A 16,844-nucleotide genomic window follows, 5' to 3' on the forward strand; every position below is an offset into this window, starting at 1 on the left:
GAGGGAGGGAGGGAGTGGGACTGAGGGAGAGGAGGGAGGGAGTGGGACTTGAGGGAGAGGACGGAGGGAGTTGGGACTGAGTGAGAGTGAGTGGGACTGAGTGAGTGAGAGGGAGGGAGAGAGGGGGGAGGGAGTGAGTGAGACTGAGTGGGAGGGAGGGACTGAGTGATAGGAGAGGGAGGGTGGGGAGGAGTGGGTGAGGGAGGGGGTGGTGAAGAGTGAGGGGAGAGAGAAAGAGGGGGAGGTGAGAGACAGAGGGATGTAGCCCGTTTTAACGGGCTTAACGGCTTGTTAGCATATAAAGCAATCTTTTCACAAGAATCCCCCTAACTGGAACCCAAGAATTTTCACAAGATTTCCTAATCTTCTGTGCAAGGGACTCTAGGGCTATATTAAAGAGCAATAGAAACAAGGGGTAGCCCTGTCTAGTGCCCAGTTGAATACCAGCTGTTTATAACAACTCTGGCACTAGGACTAGAACATAAAAAAAACTCCTTAGAGAATTCAAAATGTTCAACTAGTACAAAATGATACCATCAAGATATCCTATTAAAGGCTTCATGTGCATCTGAGAGAAGCAAACCTGGAATGAGATGTTTTCTTGCATAATCCGTTGAAGTCTAAGGATCTTTTCCCTTCTTAAAAATCAACGTCGTTGAGGCATCTGGGAGCCTGCTGGTAGAAGGGAATAGCAGTGTTCTCCCCCCCCCCCCCCCCCCGGCCCCTGAAATTGAACGGCTAGTGAAAGAGGAACATACTCTGACTAAAAACATTTATAGAAATCTAGCTGAAAGCCATTTGGGTTAGGGCTCGTCTCAGATACCAGTGCCTTGATTGTATATAGGATCTCTAAATCACTATGTATGAGAGAGATTTGCATGCACTGCCTCCATTCTATGCAAATATATCTTGCACATATTCATTGTGGATATCCTGAAAACCTGACTGGCTGGGTGTGTGCTGAGGGCTGGATTGAAAACTACTGCTCTGAATAAGCTAAAAATCGGTAAAATGCAGTTGCTTTTCTTCCAAATGCTTATCCCAAGCGCTAAATGTAATGGCCATTAGTTATCTTACCTATTAGACTGATCACAATATTGCAATGGTCTCCTATTCCGGTATCAGCCAGGCCTGCCCCTTGTTGGCTTTTATGATCTGATTGGTTTGGGCTCTCCCAGGACAGTGTTGCTAGAATATGGTCAGTAATATATTAAGCAGATTGAAAGTGATTTTTTTTTTTTTTTATTATTTCAGTATCACACAGTGTGAAATGATCCAGTCAGGACTTTCCATCACCACAGTACATGGCTCTGGCAAGAAAACGTAAAACTCCTTGACCATGATCATGAAGGAACTATAATCCCTGTAGGCACCAATGATCGAATCATGTGCAACTAGAACATAAGTAATTGCCATACTGGGTCAGACCAAGGGTTCATCAAACCTAGCATCCTGTTTCCAACAGTGGCCAATCCAGGCTACAAGTACCTGGTAAATACCCAAATACTAAGTAGATCCTATGCTACTAATGCTAATAATAGCAGTGGCTGTATTCTAAGTCTACTTGATTAATAAAACAGGTAATGGACTTCTCCTTCAAGAACTTACCCAAACCTTTTTTAAACCCAGCCACACTAAATGCACTAACCACATCCCCTAGCAACAAATTCCAGAGTTTAATTTTGCATTGAGTGAAAAAGAAATTTCTCAGATTAGTTTTAAATGTGCCCCATGCTAACTTCATGGAGTGCCCCCTAGTCCTTCTATTATCTGTAAGAGTAAATAACCGATTCACATTTACCCGTTCTAGCCTCTCATAATTTTAAACACCTCTGTCATATCCCCACTCAGCCGTCTCTTCTCCAAGCTGAACAGTCCTAATCTCTTTAGCTGCGACCGATGCAAATCACCTCATGTACAGCTCAACTCTCGTCTCTGGGCCTACTCATGGCTGAGCCCAGCCGCTACCGCCACATTCCTCCGGGTTTCCAGGGCTTCTCATGGCGTCCGGGACGCCGCCACCACCCACGCCAGCTCCGGGCCTTCCTAGACGTGCATGCGCACGCCATCAGCCTCTCCTTTGAAGACCCAAGGGCGGGAACCTTGGGCATCCCCAGCTAATGACATCACCAGGCCAGGATTCTTAAGCACGCCTTCGCCCCTTGCTAGCTGACTTGGCAACGAGTTCCTTCGCTACTGATACCTGCTCCTGGCTTCTTGGATCCGTGGTTCCTGTATCAGTTTTCCCTGCCTCTGGACTCTGCTCAGATTCCCGCTCCTCGGGGGCCCTGCTGCGCTCTTGTGTGAGACTCTGTCTCCTGGCTTCCCCCGCTCCTCGGGTTAGCCCTGCGTCTCCCAGAGCTTCTGCCTACCGGCCTCCCTGCTCCCCAGGGTCATCCTTGGAACCACCTTCTGCTTGGAGTCTGGACCTGTGCTTCCCCGCTCCTCGGGGCAGTGCCTACGTTCTACATTAGAGACTGTGTCTGCACTTCCTCGCTCCTCGGGGCAGCGCTTCAGTTCTGTTTCAGTGACTCTACTCAGCACCTCCGCTCTTCGGGGCAGTGCTCTCGTTTCTCTCTGAGTTTCCATCGGGCGCAGCCCCGCTCCCCGGGGTTGCTTTCATCACTACTGCAGAGATTCACCCGGGCTTCCCCGCTCCGCGGTTTGGCCTACATCACCGCACCAGGGCCTCTCTTGCTGCGCAGCCCCGCCCCTCAGGGCATTCTCCGCTGTGGACCTCCAGAAGTTCCTGTCTCGCGCTCCCTGCTCCTCATGGCCTGCCCAGCGCTTCTTTCTCTCGGAGATTCCTGCTCTGGTACGTGCCTCTCCAATTCAGCGACTACACTGTGGGCTCTCCCAGAACTTTGTCTCTCACCCCGCTCCTCGGGATCCCACACAGTACTCCCTTTACTGCACCTACGATCACGTGGCTGTGACGGAGGATGCTCCATTCCTTTACACTACTGAATCTCCTACCACAGCTGACCTCGCCTCCCAACGGTGGGGACCTGTGGGGCTCCTCCCCACAGCTGGTACCAACCCTCACCTTGGGCCAAGGGCCCACAATTCCTAACACTTTCCTCATAGCAGATCACATTCAGGTACTGTAGATAATTCCCTATCCCCTGAGGGTTTATAATCTCAATTTGTGCCTGAAGAAATGGAGGGTAAAGTGACTTGCCCCAGGTCACAAGAGTGTCAGCAAGATTTGAACCCTGGCTTCCCTAGTCCATAGTCTGCTGCTCTAACCACTAGGCTACTCCTTTACTGCCAATGGAAAAGACTTCCCCTATAGCACAATTCTTCTTTCAAAAGACAGTGTACTTTTTTGTTGCAAGATATTCTAACACTGCCACATGACAAAGTAAAAATGATTGCTGAATTAAAAAGGAACTTCAGGCATCTACAGTCTCTGGCTGGGAGGGGAGATAAGGTAAGGGCTGACCCGAGCACTAGGCAGACTAGGCAGCTTCCTAGGATAGCATAATTTGGGGATGCGGTGCTACAAGGCCTACCTAGGTCCGGCAGCAGTACACATGCTGAACATAATCCAGGCTGTTGTCCTTGTTCAGACTGGCTCTGCTCCGCCAGTTGTGCCCAGGACATAGCGAGACCAAACAAGGAAGAGAGAGGTGAGAGGGGTGCATGCCAGTACCACCCCCCTCTGCCCCAGTATACCCAAACCAGAAGTTCCTGGCCAACTGGCACACAAATGAGGTGCTTGTTCTTTAGGTGGGTGGCACAGCCACAGAAGAAGTCAAAGCGGAGACGTGTGTGAATCTGCATGGAGTGTTTCCACTGCTAGTTATTTTCTCCCCTCTTGTTTGCTCTCTTCTAGCGCTACCACCTCTTTTCACTCTTCTGGTGACTCTGTGGAGCTGCTTGCCTTGTTGCAGCTACCATCATGATGCCTCCTCCCTTCCTGCTGTAACTCACCGTGACAATGTCCCTGCTTCGGCCCTGCCACTGCAACTCTGCAAAGTTGTGCTGCTACCGCCATTGCCTCCCTCCCTCCCTCGACTTTCTCACTGCTCTGGGTTGCTATTGCCACTGCCATTTCCTCTTGTTTTGCTGGCTTCCGCAGTCAGAGCCAACTAGGGAGAATTGTGCAAAAAACTCAAACCTTAGCATTAATTGGTAAACGTAAGAAACATTGTAGGGTCCAGAGCAAGGTAGAATGGATTGATTGAAGGGTGGGAGAGGATGCGTGAGGGGGTGGGAAGAGATGTGAAAGGATGGGAAGGCATGTTTTTGTGAGGTATGAGTTGGAGAAGGTATCGGCACCGAGAGAATGTGGGTTATACCTTCTTTCTTATCTCTAATTCCCCAGTCTTTCTCTCCTTGCAATTTTTTTTTCCCTGTGCGCCCTTATTCCCACTATCCTCTCCAATCTGTTCCTCCATCCCTAAAAGCCCTGTTCCTCCCTGAGATCTCATTTTTGTCTCCCTTGTCAGAGCTCTCCTTTATCATTCCTCAGTTAACCTTCCTTACCTCATTCTCTCGCTCTTCCTCCTCCGTTCCCAGTATTAAGTAGAAATAAATTAACCAGACACATACCAAATGCCAGGAAACAACTTTATTATTTAACATGCACGTTTATCTAACTGTGCGAGTGTACCCTGCCTCCTCCCCCCTCCCTTCCCCTGGTTCTCAAGATGGACATTTCCAGTCATGATTTGTGGAAAAATTAGCAACCCTAGTCCTGGGGGAGTGCAGAGAAACAGCCAGAATCAAGAAGTGACAAGGCGACCGGTGCCCCAGGAGCGAGGGAGGAAACTCAAACGATATAGGTGCAGGATTATTTCATTTTCAAAAGTTAATTGTAGTGCACATGGCTTAAAGTTCATGTATGGTGTCTAATACTAATGCACGTCCCCTAGTCATGGGCATTAAAAAGACACCTATTGGGTGGATTTAGAGCCCGACATACAAAGCTCTGGAAGGAACCCTAGGGCCATTGCTGCATTGACCAGACTAGGAAAGTGAGAGAGAAGCCTTATTAAAATGAGAAAAATTCCTGGCTAGTCGTGAATGAAGGCTCATGGTGCCAGAATTCCAGCCCTGGTTCAGACTGAATTGTAAGAGAGAGGAAAAATTATTGGGTCCCACCATGTCCCTTTCTAAACTCTCACACTCCTTCCCCCAGCAATCATAAAAAAGGGACTTTAAATATGCAAATAATTGTTTCTGTTTCCCATTTGAGAATTTTGGGCATTTCAGAGGGAATGGAAAGTGATGATTCGGTGAAATTTATGGAGACATTTCTGCCAAAGCTACTGGAAATATATTTTATGAAGAATTTTGAGAATGAAAGAGTGTATGGATTTGGCTTCTTATAATGTCACAGCACAGAAAAGAGAGACAAATATGAAAGCAAGGTTTGGATTGACATGTGAACAATAAGAACAAAACATTGAGGATCCTGGGGAAATACTAGGTTACATGGATCTTTCAGAAAACAAAATTAATACTGGGTGATTCATATGTGCAGAAGAAGCAGACAAATTGAGAATACCGAGGTGAGACAGAATTTAATGTACTGTATTCCTGCTAAGAGACACTGCAGATTTTTTTAATTATTTGCATTGTTGTAATCGCAAACAAGATTCTAAGAGTTTGGACTTAAGTAAGATTCTTGATTATAGTGAGACTAATTGCAGAAAATTTGTGAGCACCTGAGAAACTTAGGAAGAATTACTGTGAGTTGGTTCATATGACGCTTTTATACAGTGCTTTGGAAAAATATTCAAACCGTTGAACGGTTTTCACGTTCTGCTGTGTAATGCATCTTAATTTGTATTTTTTAAAGTAGGAAGTTTTCACTGATCTACTCAACATACTCTACACTTTTAATATCAAAGAAAAATTATGGGAATATTCCAAAAGTAATTAATATTAAAAGAAAAGTCTTGATTGCATAAGTTTCACCCCCCCCCCCCCCCCTTGACTTAATACATAGTGGGAGCCCCTTTTGACTTTGGTTTCATCAGACCACAAAACCTCTCACATGTGTGCAGTGTCCTCCAATTGTTTCTCTTAAAATGCTATGCAGCACTTCACATAGATTTTCTTTAGAAGTGGCTTCCTTCTTGCCATTCTTCCGTTCACGCTGTATTTGTGGAGTCATTTTGAAATTGTTGAACAGTTGGCATTTTTCCCAGTCTTAGCCAGAGACCTCTGTAGTTTTTTAAGTAATCTTAGGCCTTATAGTGACCTGCTACTGCAGTTGCTTTAACCCAAAGTTACTGACTTTTGGAGGGACAATCACGTTGCAGTGTCTTGGTACTAAACTGTTTTCACATTACAATGATGGACCTGACAGTGTCCCAAGAGATATCTAAACACATTGAAATTTTATTATAGCCTTCCCCTAATCTATTCTTCTTTGAATAACGTAATCCCTGATTTCTTCCGGCAGCTCTTTGTCATGTTTTGATCTTTGCTTCAAATTCACTTCATACAACAAACAGCTTGTTGTATGGAGTATTCGAATTAACTCTTTGTATGAAGTGAATTTGTTAAACCTATTATGGGCCTTTTTAAGACAGGTTTTTGAACCAGAGTTAATTTGGGTTTGCTGTGAAAAAGGGTGTGAAGACTTGTTTAATCAAAACATTTTGGTTTTATTCTTAATTTTTCTTGGAATATTTCTGTAATTGGTTTTTCACAATGAGTGAATACAGTATGTTGTGTAGAGCAGTGATGCAAATTCCTACTTTAATGTATTTTGATTTGTATTTTTTAGACAGAGGTATATGAAAAATGTATAAAGGTCTGAAGACTTGCAAGGACAAGGTATGGAAATATTGCAGATACGTGGCAGTATATAATTTAACTTTTAAAAAATGTGAACTAAACCAGTTTTAAGAATTATCTATGGCTTTAATGGAAAATATGGAGATTGTCTGTCTGGAGTATGTTTATGTTCTTACATTCTTTTTAATGTAAAGTAATTGTGACAAATTTTAATGACACACCTTTGAGAAGAGGCCATGTTAGTCTGTAATAGCATTACACCTTCTAGAGGGGGAGTTATGGAATACATGATTTGGTTAAGAGGTTTTGTTGGGGTCTCTTGGCAGTAGTGATCATAACATGATCAAATTAGACTTGATAACTGGAGGGGAGGACATTAGGGAAATTACTGCGGTAGCATTTAACTTTCAAAAGGGGAGACTATGATAAAATGAGGAAAATGGTTAGGAAAAAAATTAAAGAAATAATTTCAAAGGCTAAGAGTTTATATCGGGCATGGATGATGTTTATATCTGGCATGGATGATGTTTAAAAATACTATCTTGAAATCCCAGATCAGATGTATTCCATGCATTTAAAAAAGTTGCGGTGTGAGAGGCTATTCTAGTCAAAAGAATATCTTTCAAAAAAATGGAAAAGGGATCGGAATGAAGGAAACGGCATAAGCACTGGCACGTTAGATGTAAAGCATTTCAGGTACATTCAGAGCAAAGAGCTGTAAGGAAGTCAGTTGAAACATTAGATGATTGAAGGGTAAAAGGGGCACTAAGGGAGGACAGTCCATAGCATTGAGATTAATTCTTTGCTTTACTGAGGAAGGTGGAAGGTGGATACTTATGCCAAAGGTGATGATTCAGAGGAACTAAAACAAATTTTACTGAGCCTGGAAGATGTAATAGGCCAAATTGACAAAAGTAAAGAGTAGCAAATCACTTAGATCAGACAGTATACATAAGTGCTGAAAGAACTGAAAAATGAAATTGCAGACCTACTATTAATAATCTATAAACTATCGTTAAATTCATCTATGATGATAGGTTCCATATTAGGAGTTGCTGCACAGGAAAAGGACCTGGGCTTCATAGTGGACAATACTTTGAAATCTAGTGTGTGAATTCAATGTGTGGTGGCAGATTTAAAAAAAAAAAAAAAAAGCAAATAGAATGTTTAGGATTTGTTAGGAAAGGAATGGAGAATAAAATGGCAAATGTCATAGTGCCCCTGTATAGCTCCATGGTGAAGGGTTCATTTAGAGTACTGTGTAGAGTTCTGGTTGCTGTATCTCATGAAATATATAGTTTCATTTGAAAAGATTCAGGGAGGAGTGATAAAAGGGATGGAACGGCTCCCTTACGAGGAAAGCTAAAGAGGTTGGTTCTGTTCAGAGACATCTGATGGGGAGATATAATAGAAGCCTATAAAATCATGAGTAGAATAGAGCGGGTAAACCTTTTTTAAAACCAGCTATGCTAACTGCCTTAACCACATCTTCCAGTAATGAATTCAAGAGCCTAATTGTGCATTGAGTGAGAGAGAATTTTCTCCAATTTATTTTGAATGTGTTACATATAACTTCATGGAGTGCCCTCTATTTTTTATACTTTTTGAAAGAATAAATAACCATTTGGACATTCCTAGACTTAAGAAATTGCCACTACTTATCACTGCATGATAGCAGTTTACTGTTTGGATCTTGTGACCTAGGTACTTGTGACTTTGGCCCCCATTGGAAATTCTGGGCTTGATGGACCCTTGGTCTGACCTAGTATGGCAGCTTCTTATGTTCTTACCTGAAGATTGGAAAGTGGCCAAAGTAATGCCAATTTTTTAAAAGGGTTCTAGGGGTCATCTAGGAAACTATAGACTGGTGAGCCTAATATCAGTACTGGGGAAAAATGGTTATAAGGAACTAATTTACTGAGCATATAGTCATAGTTTAATGGGACAAAGTCAACATGGATTTAGCCAAGGGAAATCGTGCCTCACCAATCTACACATTTTTTTTGAAGGTGTGAAGAAATATGTAGATAAAGATAAGCCAATTGATATAGTATATCTGGATTTTTAAAAGTGTTTGACAAAGTATCTCATGAGAGACTCTTGAGGAAATTTAAAAGTCATGGGATAGTAGGCAATATTCTGTTGTGGCTTGGGAGCTGGTTAAAAGATAGAAAACAGAAATAGGGCTAAATGATCAATTTTCTCAATGGAGAAAGGTGAAAAGTGGAATGTCCCAATGATCTGTACTGGGTCCACTGTGTTTTTACATATTTATAATCAATTATAGATGGGAACAATGAGGTAATCAAATTTTGCTGATAACTACTTTAAATAATTTTGTAATTCACAAGAGGATTGTGAGAAATTGCAAGAGGATCGTGTGAGACTGGGAGAGTGGGCATCCAAATGGCAGATGATATTTAATGTAGACAAATACAAAGTGATGCACATCAGGAAGAGCAACCCAAGTTATAGCTAATTATGCAGGATTTCACATTTGGAGCTACCATCCAGGAAAAGGATCTAGGCATCTTCATGGATAATATGTTGAAAGCCTCTTCTCAGTGTGCGGTAGCCAAGAAAAGCAAATAGAATATGAGAATTATTAGGAAAAAATGGTGAATAAAACAGAGGATATCATAATGTGTGCAATTCTGGTTACTGCATTTCAAAAAAATATATAGTAGAATTAGAAAAGGTACAGAGAAGGATGTTCAGAATGACAAAGGGGATGGAATGATTCCCCTATGAGGAAAGGCTAGAGAGGTTAGGGTACTTCATCTTGGAGAAGAGATGATGAGGGGAGATATGATAGAAGTTTATAAAAGAATGAGTGGAGTGGAATGGGTAAATGCAAATTGGTTGTTTACTCTTTCACAAATTTCAGAAACTAGGAGACATGCATAAAGTTGCTAGATAACATGTAAGACAAATAGGAGCAAATATTTTTTTATTCAATGCATAATTAAACTCTGAAATTCATTGCAGGAGGATGTGGTAAAAACTGTTAGTTTAACTGGGTTTAAAAAAAGTTTGGACCAGTTCCTGAAAGAAATGTCCATAAACCATTATTGAGGTGGACTTGGGGAAATTCACTACTTATTCCTGCTATAAACAGCATGGAATCTATTGATTTTTTGGGGGGATAACAGGATACTGGGCTTGATAGACCTTTGGTCTGACCTAGTATGACAAATGTTATGTTCTTATTTAAATGCAATGCATTGAACTTTAATGGCCAGGGTCTTGTTTGAGAATTTGGAGGATAGGACTTTAAAATGCATGATGTAGTAGGATTAAATATAGGAATATGCTCTACATTGTGAGGGGGTGGGAAGATATTTTGAAAACGTAAGAGCCAGGGCAGGTTTTTCTTCTGTGTTTTTTCTTTTTTTTTTTTTTCGGTTTTGTCTTTTTTTTTTTTTTTTTGTTTTGCTTTCCCGCTGACAGCCGCCGCTTTTGTCAAAAAGGAGGCGCTAGGGACGCGCTAGTGTCCCTAACGCCTCCTTTTATCGCAGGCCCTCATTTAAATACTTGATCGTGCGCCCAGGAGAGCGGGCGCCCAGGCTCTCCCGTGGGTTTTATTGTATCGGCCCGTTCTTATTTGCTTTTCTGTTTTCCCTTCCAAGCACCCCCACCCCACCCCATGCCTAGCTTCTTCTACACCCTCTAGTCTCTCCTTTTGCCACAACTCTCTTGGGCTCTGCCAGTCATTGTGACTTCCTTTTGCTGGCCTTGCCAGTGGCAGCTGTTTCCATGATACACTCTCATCAGTTTTGCTCCTCTGGACCTCTCCTCTCCTTACCTTTCCCCAGTTGGAACCAGAGTAGGAATCTTGGTGTCTCGAGCTTTCCTTTGTGACTATCCAATAATTGTTTCCTATATTTTAATAGACCTTCCCTCTGTCCCTAGTCTGATCATTTCAGCAGTGGTCTTGCGGACAGGAGCCATGTACTAGGGTTCCTGTGCTTTAAATTCATTCACCAGGTGTCATTCCTATTGATGACCACAGCCGTCTACCTCCAAGGGGCTGTGAACACTGCCAGGGTGCTGTGAGCATTGCCTCTGCAGCATCCCCAGCTGATCTGGGGAGTGGAAGACATGATTTGGGAATCAAACCAGGTATCCTTCGACATCTCTTCTGTTGTATGTCAGACCCTGAGTTTTAGGTACTAAAGTGGTCTGGTACTTGGAATTCTCTCAGCCTTAATTATAGGGGTTGTAAAAATGTATGCATAAGTTTTAAAAGATTATGAGGATGAGATAATTATTTATTATTTATTTGAAAGCTTTTTTATACCGACATTAAAATACACATCATATCGGTTTGCATCATAACGAAAGGATGAAATTACATTGAACAGGGAGGGGGGAAACATGGGGACAATAAACAATAGAAATAGGGCTCTGAGGAAGAGCCAGAAATCAAGCGGGGAGGAAAAAAGGGGGGGAGGGGGAGGAGAGGGATATGAAAACATATTTACAAAAATTGAAAATGATAAGTGTGTAAGATGCTTGGAGTTACATTAAATATTTGTAACAATGGGGTAAATTGAATGTAGTTAGTTACTGAGACATTTTGGGATGTGAGAGAGGTGCTATAATGTTAATATGAAGTTGGCAATAGTGTGGAATCAAAATAAGGAATTGGGTGTGGCAAATGAATCATGTATATTGTATGCTTGTAAAAATGAGTCAATGAGATCCAGTGAAGGGTTTACTTGAGAGGGCAGGAAAAACTCAAAAATATGTGATTAAGTGAGGGAAATTAGAAAGTGGAGGAATGAAAAAAAAAAAAAAGGGAGGTTTTAATTTTTTCTTAAGGACTGTTTCTAATGTATGGGGCCTGATTTATTCATAATGTTTTTTTCCCATAGAATTGTAAGATAACATAGGGAACTAGGGCATTGGCTTCTCCTTGTATCTGCCTCTTTTACAAAACACTTATGATCGGAGCCAACTGCTTGGGAATCAACAAGCTGCAGCTTTATTTCAAAACACAGCACATCAACAAGCCCAAGCCAAATATGACAGTACACAAAGTCCTAGTGGCTATCAACCACACCCCAGTAAGATGTATGCACCTCCAGGCCACAGGCAGTCCCATGTGCAACTGCGCCCAGTTGCTCCTAATGAACATAGTGTTCTCAGTGCGGACTATCCAACCAAGCCAACTAACCCGTCAGCACAGTGGTAAATATTAACCAGGCTCAGCAATCTGTCATAGGTAGGGGAAGGTAAAATCCATCCCATGACCCCCAAAGATGTGGCCTAGGATTCCTAAAGCAAAATATCCTCCAAGGCCTCCTGAAAGATGTTGTTCAGCAAATCTTTCCCAATGAAAGACAAATGCACCCTGTCCGGCCTAAAGAGACTACAAGAGGCGTCTCATGACCAAACAAATTTAATATGCCTTCTCCTTTGCAAACGCAGCCAGGAACCAATTTGCTGATTAGCCTTAGCCCTGCTATACCCCCAAATAGTCTGATCCAGTTCAGAAGACTGTGCACTGGGCCTTTAAAACTACTGATTTAGTGAGGGATCTAGACAAAGCTTCAGGATATATCAGAGGACCAGGATGGCAAGGACTATGCTGGACTCAGGACCTTGAGAGTACGGGCTACCTTCCACTGTGCAGCATCCCATGGTCAGCAGTGTTTTACAGTAACCATCTCAAACTGATACTTAATTTTAAAAAAGTGTCCTGTCCAAGTGGCGAACACTCAAAAAAATTCCAAAGCATTAAATACTGGACAAGTCCACTGGCCTCAAAACCAAGATGACCCTTCTGCCCTCATGATTGATGCCCCTGACATCTTCTCTTCCAGAATACCCTGCAAGCAAAGTTCAAATCCTGACCACCTGCATCTGCTGCAAGGTCAGATTCTTGCTATGAAAAGCCCCATCAATCAATTCCCTCAGCTTATCAACCTTGACCATAAATAACTGGCATATTATATCCACCAACTCCATGCCCAAGAACACTAATCTGTTACACAGGCCCTCCTTGTGCCAATCAAAGGTATGCTAAAGTAGAAGCAATTTAAAAAACCTATGCAAGATCTTCCACAAGCCCCTGAAGCTGCTCGACCCACAGACAGAAAATTTATCCAGATGCATGATGTTAGGCAATTTGGTCACTTGAACTGCTACCCAATACACACGTGCTAACCATTTCAAAATGGCCACATGCAATAGAACAACCCATTGGCATAATCTTGTCAAAATAATAGCCACTAAAATGAAAAGCCATATAATGGAAAGCTATCTGATGTACAAGTAAGAGGCGAAAAGTGGACTCGATGTACACCTTAGTCATTGGAGCTCCCTAACCACAATGACGCGACATCCACACTATGGAATCAAAAGAAACATAGCGCACCATGCATAGCTGCTTGGGTGTACAAAATTGACATAACTTCCCTCAGGAAAGGACAAATAATGAATCAGAATTTACCGGGTTCTTTTTTGGGTGCCACCACTAATGAAAGAATCATTTTTTCAAAAGGAGACTCAGAAAATGACCCAGCAATCCTGACCATCCATTTCAGCTTGAAGCTTCTCATGAACTATTTTCCAGCACTAGACACAGAGTTGAGATTCTCTTTCCTACCAGCCTCCAGAGAACCAGTGTACGGAATTTTGAAGCCAAAAGTAAGACCATTATACAGAGTGACCGCCACATCCTTTTTAGGGTAGTATTGCAGCCACAGCTCCATAGCTGCCACAACAATTGGTGACTGAACCCTCCCAAACTGATCATTGCTTGGAACTCTCAGAAGCCCTCCCCCTTCCAAGTCACTTGGGACATTTGCTGACCAGATGATTAGCCCTGCACTCTGAGCATAAGTATATAAATTTGCTGTCCTGGATGTTGCACTTGGATCTGTTATGCCATCAACAGATATATATCCAACAGCTTGGCTGCACCGCTAAGTGTGGCAGCTCCTTGAAAAGGCTGAGTTGCTACTGATAAAGCATTTTCCCCAGATCATATGGGATTGGCTGCTTTAAATCATTTTGAGTAAGCCAGAGACCTACATCCTGAATTCCCCATGACATGAATTTATTCTCTTCCATTTTGTCTCTGAAGCATTCATTATAGTTAAACCACGCCCAACCCTTGTAATCTTTTTATTAGTTGCCAGAATCGTGTCAGCATAGGCCACATTGGCCCATAAGAAGACGTGTGATGATGTGCCACCATGCTGGCTAAATGGAAGAAGCATCTAATCCAATTTTCAAGTCTGTGGAATCCTCTTTTGCATTTCCTGAAATCTTTGTCCTTCATTTTCTTCTTATTTATTTAGATTCTGCTTTTCGGCACTTCAAAGCAGATTACATTCATGTACTGTAGGTATTTCCATATCCCTAGAGAGAGCTTACAGTCTTGGAGTAGTCATCTTACTAGACAGATATCATTGAGACCTAATGACTGAAGTACCTTCTTCCACCGGGTTGAAAGAGGAGCAGTATGTGGGATGGCATGCCAACTGCTACTAATGACATGTGTACCGGTGTGGGAGTAGCTTAGTGGCTAGAGCAACAGGCTGAGAACCAGGGAAGACAAGGATGAAATCTTGCTGACACACCTTGTAATCTCTGGTAAGTCACTTCACCCTCCATTGTCTCAGGTATAAATCTCATTTATTAAGCATTTTTCCCACAGAATGGGAGAAAAGCCTTAGAAAATCCAGCCCTAAGTTTGTACCTGAGGCAATAGAGAATAAAGTGACTTGCCCAAAGTCACAAAAAGTGGCAGTGGGATTTGGATCTTGGTTTCCCTTGTTTGTAGCCCGCTGTTCTAACCATTAGGCTACCCCTCCACTCCACTTCTTGCCTTCCTTCCTCCTTATTCTTGAGAGAAAGTGACATACCTTCTCAAAGCTCAGAAGAATCTACCAGTGCTAGTTCCCCCTGTCCTCACTTTTATCCATTTTCTTCTGTACCTCAGAAGGCCTAACCCGAGAAGAACTAGACAAGGACGAAAAAGGAAGGGAACAAAAGCTTGGATGTAACAGAAGATCTGGAATGCCCACAACGCTGTCTTTGTTTGAAACTACCCCATTCCTTTTTCTTTGAAACATCCTCTACCTGAACTGATTCCCACCCTGCCTTCAGCAACCATTATCAAATCATCTACCTCAGAGAAAATTGGACCACATGGTGCTGGAAAGGCGGATGCCACAGTGCCCTGAACTGCTGGCTAGGACTGCAGCACTACAGAGGCAAGTTCAGCATCACACTGACTCACCAGGCTGATGCCCTACATACTCCCTTCATTCCAATCCTGCCTGAGGAACACCTTCTAGATCCAGACCATGCTGACCCTTCTTCTGCATAATCCTTTTGGTGTTATTCCTCCATTGTTCCTGATGAGATACATCAGGGCTATCTACCTCATCCTGGGATCCCTGCTATGGAAAAGGCACCTGTAAGGGAAAAGCAAAAGATACACTAGGCAATACACACTCCATGGTATGACTTCTAATCCAGTGAAAAAAACACTCAAGCAGCATATCCAAAGTAGCATACCCATCCCTATAGTCCCCATAAGCAAACAGAGTATACCAAGACTTGGTGCTTCCACCTCCACCCCCACCCCAATTCAGCAGTATATGATTACTCTGAGCACTAACATCCATCATCCCAAACTCACTATGAAATCAATCTTTAGCTCAGGGTTACACTCCAAAACTACCCTAAGCTTGCCAGCACTTCCAGGCACATTACAAATTCCCCAGTCCTCAAAACTGACCACTGGCAGAGAAATCCTGACTTGCCACCCCCAAAGGCAGGCCATCACCGAAACTATCCTCTCCTTCAGCCAAGGCAGCAGTCAAATGCTGACCAACACCACTAACGGGCAGGGAGTGAACCCAGAGATGTCTGACACATTAGGCTAACGAGGCCTCTGTGCTGTCCTATCACTAGCAGTACTGTGTCCCAAGTCAGAAGTAGGCCTTGTTGATGCAGCCCTGTGGCTAAGCCCCAAACTGCTGGCTTTGGTACCTCCCCTTTTCGTCCTAACACTGCTAGTACTGTGGGCAACAGCACTTCTACCCGATGGGCCCACTGCAACATCTGCAGAAGGCATATCACTCACTCCTGCTGTCCCTCTCTGCGCCGACATTAAGCATCCATGTCTTTCCCTGCAGGCCCCTAAGAACCATGGTCTCCACATGCTGGAAACTGGTCCGACTCTGTCCATGTCTGAATCCATGGACCCTGGAAGAGAATATGAGCATGAACACATCTCTGCTGAGTCGATTACTGTCCTACCCATAACAAACGTCAGCTGTCTCGACACCCCCCTCCTCCCTCTTGGGACTCCCACCACTCTCTGCTGCCACAGTTTTGGGTCAGGACCATTGCCATTTCCCTACATGTTTCACGGGAAGCTCTGTTGCTACCTGTTGGAACCTCCTTGCCATCCCAAATTGGGTACCTATGCACCTTAATGCAGCAGCCAATAAAGTACAGGAGAAATCTCTGTTCCCAGCCCTTTACTGGCAACCGATGCCTTTCCTTCTCATTTTATGCCCTTCAGTGCCCTGTCCAATCATGCAACCAAAACAAATCTCAGTGCAGCAATTACAGGGCCCAAATTAATGGACCCAGAAGAGTCAAGAAACTACCCTTGCCCCTTCTCCATCAACTAAGGCAGTACGAAGCTAAGCCTGGGACCCAAAAAGCAAGAAGGAAGGCGATCTATAAAAGCCGTCAGGTTGGCAAAAATATAATAGATGCCAGATGTCCAAGTATGTTTACAAATTTATTGATAAAAAATTGAATAACAGTAGCCTGACTCTGGCCGAGTTTTGCCACAGCGTGGCTGCCTCGGGGGCTGTATACTTGTTCAGTGTGCAAATGTGGTCATCTTTTGATTACTAGCTTTGACATCTGTTAGTATGTGTTTTAAAACAATATTGCAAAAATTCAGTGGGCAAAGTGATAAATTTATCAAAGAAATAAACTTGGTTATCTCAAATTCAGAAACCATTTCAAAGCGGGACCATTTCACACTAGGATTATCAGGCAACTCATTAAACCAAGGTGTTACATAAGAAAATGTTGCAGAAGTATTG

At 43.1% G+C, this 16,844-nt stretch overlaps 1 protein-coding gene across 6 annotated transcripts in view; it reads left to right on the forward strand.

Annotated features, from left to right (window-relative positions):
- Window positions 1-16,844, forward strand: part of NUMB (NUMB endocytic adaptor protein) — a 283,524-nt gene that overhangs the window by 23,107 nt on the left and 243,573 nt on the right. Inside the window, exon 1 of one of the 6 annotated variants that reach the window (XM_029598698.1) lies at window positions 6,771-6,795. The exons of the other annotated variants lie outside the window; for them this stretch is intronic. The gene's annotated coding sequence lies outside the window, so the exon portion shown is untranslated. Of the gene's footprint in view, window positions 1-6,770; window positions 6,796-16,844 lie in introns of those variants that run through there. 6 annotated transcript variants of the gene reach the window in all.

This window comes from Rhinatrema bivittatum, chromosome 4, assembly GCF_901001135.1.
Source record: "Rhinatrema bivittatum chromosome 4, aRhiBiv1.1, whole genome shotgun sequence".
Classification (NCBI taxonomy): domain Eukaryota; kingdom Metazoa; phylum Chordata; class Amphibia; order Gymnophiona; family Rhinatrematidae; genus Rhinatrema; species Rhinatrema bivittatum.